The 4,620-nt window shown below is 29.5% G+C and overlaps 1 protein-coding gene across 1 annotated transcript in view; it reads right to left on the bottom strand.

Moving 5' to 3' along the window:
* Window positions 1-1,920, bottom strand: part of LOC136796075 (chitinase-like protein EN03) — a 25,470-nt gene extending 23,550 nt beyond the window's left edge. The window contains exon 1 of the mRNA XM_067048677.1: window positions 1,904-1,920. The gene's annotated coding sequence lies outside the window, so the exon portion shown is untranslated. The remainder of the gene's footprint in view (window positions 1-1,903) is intronic.
* Between the last annotated feature and the right edge of the window lie 2,700 nt (window positions 1,921-4,620).

Consider the following 4,620-nt stretch of genomic DNA (forward strand, 5'->3'; position numbering starts at 1 on the left):
TTAATTTATTTTAGCAAATATCATGAAAACTACTACTCCTACGAAGATAAACGTCATACAATACTTTAAATTCCATTAAACTAGCTTTAATTTGAGTGCTAATAGACGGTAGTAGGTCGAACGGTTTTTGAGAAATAGTTTTCTCAATATAAATTCAGTAACATGATTTTTCAGTGAATTTTTTATAAAATGTTGCTTTTTTAAAAACTATATCTCGGGAACTATTGAACGTGAATAGTTCTATTAGAGCTGATCTTTTAGCACATTTATTCTACTTTAAATAATATTTTTAGAGGTTTTCTATTCTTATCGGTAGTTTCAAAGATGGAGCTCCGAATAAATAAATGTTTCAATGTTTTGTAACAGCCGTCACTTATTCCACCTACCTACCTATACTTGCCAGACTCATCAATTTTGACTAGTAACTATACATTGTTTTCACTAAAGTAATAAAAAATATTTCGTCATTAGTGGTGAAGGTTATCTTCAAAACAAGTGCTCAATCATCGGTTTTGATAAAGCATTGTGGGAGATATGGTGTACAAACAACCACCGTTGCGAAATAATATCTATAAGGATGATATGTAATATTTTTCTAAATATTATAAAGTATTTTAGTAATTCTAAGCTATATCATGATATTTTTATAAATTATTTCGGAAAATCTTTAATTGACTGAATGACGGTCAAAAAATAAGGTACTCAAAAATTACTAAAAATATTTATTCTGCACTGATGTTACGTCCTATATTGCAGAGTATTGGGAAAGCTAAAAAAATTTTCCTCAGGGTAAAAATATAAGTATATTTATAAACATGAAATATAATGTAAATTATTTTATGACTTTAAAATGTAAAAAATATGTGAAAATTATAAAATATATATGTATCAAAATAAATTAAACGAAATTAGAAATAACATGTACTGAAATACAGTAATAAATTTTCTTTATGCTTATTTATGTACATCTTATTTCTATTTTCATTTAATTTATTCTGTTCATTTTTTAGTGATTTTAACATATTTTTTACATTTTATAGTCCTATCATAGTTTATATTATTTTTCATGTCATCTTATAATCTTACCCTGTTTACAATATTTTTAGTTTTTTTTTTCTATCTTGTTTATAATCCTGATGAAGCGGTCGGGCTAAACGATATATCGGCCTAGTTCCAGCGCCGATATATCACCTGCACCTTGTTGTGCTTTACTATTCACATTGCGAGAGGAATCTTAAAATAAATTTATAATACGTAATAAATGATCTAATTTCAATAATAGAGAATTTTTAAAAAAATATTGTTTACATTGACGTAAAAAAATAAATGAAAATGTGACATATCGTTCCTCATTACTGATTCTTAATCCGCCCGGCTCTTACGATGTAACTTGGAGATATTCATAATTTTTGTTATACAATATTATTTATTTTTTTACAAAATATATTGAAAATGCAAAGTATATACATAGTAATAAATGGTGTGTGTAAAGTTATGATGGAAATATCACTTTGCGTGTGTGCAAATACGTTTTGTAAGAGAGAACTCAATTTGTATTTTCTTTATGATCATTTATACCTTTGTTATTTATATAATTTTCAATGAATATAAAAAAATGAGTGACATTTTTTTATTCTCTATTTCGTCCTTAATACACATCCTTATCACATTATGTAAATATTATATTTGGTTTGGTTTTTATGAGCCTTTTTGCAGACTCTTGTAAAATCGTGAAATTCGGCCGATTACCTTTGTATAGGTAGGTACTTCTGTTTTCGACTACCACTAAAATGGTTAAGTTCCACTACCAGGGTCTTCTTCCTTCATAACGAATGATTTCACAATGACATCCATATAAATAATACTACATCATATAAATAACATAGATACAAAAATAACTTACATGTTGCAACTTTTGAAATTTCACTTGCCTATCTTGATTATTCAGATTGAATAAGCGATGGGGCAGGAAGTATCCCCTGACACAAGAGTGTAATTCCGTGATGACCTCAGTGCACCTCTCTTCTCAAGGTTTCTTCAGCCCCCTCTACTAATTCAATTGTCTTGTCTCTCTTGCGAAGCTACTTATATGTTGGCCTACAGGACAGTGGGGCCAAACCCAAATTTCTCGCCAAAATTTTGAAACATACTATTCTCATTTTGTGTGAGATACTAAATCCGTAATAAATATTAAAAATGCATGTTGAAACATGTACAGAATGAATATCTGTGATTCAGGAAAAAATCCTCGATATTACCATAAGCTCTTATCAACAGGAATTGTTAACAACAATTGTAATTTTCTGAAAAATAAAATAAAATTAGAACAGTTCGGTGGAAGGCGTCTACATCTTTTAGGGTTTGGAGTAGGACAATTTCCATGTTACCTACGAGGCTTATTTTTTTTCAAGCACAGTCAAAATCTGACTATGAATAGGTTAAACATAAACACCAGTATTATGTCCGGTTTCTCGCAATTTGGGACTATGGTGTGCGTTTTAAGAAGGGTTCTACATCACTTCCCTCTTTTTTTGGTTGGAAAATAGACTCGGGGCAGAGGCTATACTGTACCCGCAGTGTCGATGACAGCGATATGGTTTTTTATGTAAGGTTTGTTCGAACGATATATGTATGTACTACGCATGCTCGAACGATATCGACGTCTATTTTGAACGTCAGAAACGGTTCTGAAATTGGTATTTGTACTGGTCGGAACAAAGGTCTAACAGTTTGAATATTGGTACAGGAATCATCAGAATCCCAAATCGTTATAGTGCGTGCTTTTGACAGTCATAACTGGTCGTTAGAACAGACCTAGTATAGCTTTCCAAAATTAATTTGGAAATTGATCGATTCACTTTCTTTCATGTTCCATATGTATATCTAGATGGTGAATCTTGGGTATAATGTAACGAATTAATGCTAGATAGAAATGGGTGGGATGCTTACTGGTTATTTGTCGATATTTATTTCTAATTAGCTGCTAAGATAGCAAATGCAAATGAGGTGACTAGTTCAAAATTTTCTCAATACTACTGAACAGTTTTTACCGGAGATACCTAACAAAATGGACTAAGCCACTTATTTTGACCTAACATTAAGAGATTTAACCTATGCTAAATAGGTTTTTAATTTTTCTTTTTCAATATAAATAAATTCTCATTTGAAAATTCGATCTCCCAGCGTTAGTTAAGTTTGGTACGCTTACCCCCAAGAAAACATTAAGAGTTTGGTGGGGGTACGCCGGGGGCAACAAGTGCATTAAGTTTTTTTATTAAAAATTAAAAATACAAAAAATAAACATTGACTCAACATATTCCTGCATTCTATAGCCCAGACAGTAATGCCAACCGAATTCTCCAGTACATGCATATTGAAATTCTAGTGTTAGTATTTTTTGCTTTCTGCAATTTTTTGTAATTAAAAAGTTTTATTATGTGCTTTAGTAAAGTAAGGTTAATTCTTTCTAAAACAAAAAACAATATATATCCCAAACACTCACGATTATGGGTTACTCGTTTACTTTTGGAAATTTTTAACAGAATTACACTAGTAATCCAGAATCAGAAAATAATGAAGTTTACAAAATTATTTTTATGTCTAATTTATTACAAATAAGTTTTTTTCTTATAATAGTTTTTTTATGTAAAAAATAATCAAATAAATTTTAATTGTAATAAAAAAAATTTTTTAAGGGCTACTTTTGCTCCTTATTTTATTTTGTAATTATATGCGTTCTATTATTCATTTCTTAGTTCAGAATATATGCTGGCCAAGAATAAAACAGAAAATTTATAATCATATTATCAAATCATGAGGAAAAAATTGTTACTTTTTTTTGTTCTCCTAAAAATTTAATTTTTAGATATATCAACTTTTGCACTTTGAGTAATGAAATGGGAACTTTTTATCCAGTAACATTATTGGTTATTTTTAATGATTATACGATATTGATAGCAGCAATTATAATTTAGAAATTAAAGTAACCTTATCGCTTCGTAGAAGAAATCCATAAGAGATATCCAATCAGCCTAATTTAGTTGAATATTGTTTTTCGACTATTCCTAGAATAGTTTTACTGTTTATAAAAAGAAACAAAAAAAACTCTTATTCAGATAACCCAAGCACAGATAAACTGGTAATCAATACTTTCTGGTGAAAAAGATAAACTGAATTTTTTAACTCTTTCAAAACAACATTATAAAGCAAAATCAAATAGAAAGGCAGCATAAAAGCGATAACATTTTTCTTTTTGAAAATTATTTATATACTTTAAAAAAAAATAATATTAATAAATGTAGGAAATGATATTTTCTTAATAATTCATTAAATTTAGAAAATTTTAATGACCAATGAAACACTCGCCAGAATCCCGAAAAGTAGCCATGGACATCGACATTGGCCAACACTAATTATCTACGAAGGGAAGATCCTACGATGTACGTATAGAGGAATAATGGATAGTCAGAAATGGTGAAGGAGGTAAAATCAGGACTATAAAAAGAGTGTATCACCGATTTTGTGTATTTAACCAGACAGAGTGAGAACCCAGATTAACCCAGAATCAGGATGAGAGAGGACGGAACCCAAATTAAATCTCATTCCCAACAGTCTCAGAGA

This window comes from Halyomorpha halys, unplaced genomic scaffold, assembly GCF_000696795.3.
Source record: "Halyomorpha halys isolate HHAL.00 unplaced genomic scaffold, Hhal_1.1 Scaffold355.1, whole genome shotgun sequence".
NCBI lineage: Eukaryota > Metazoa > Arthropoda > Insecta > Hemiptera > Pentatomidae > Halyomorpha > Halyomorpha halys.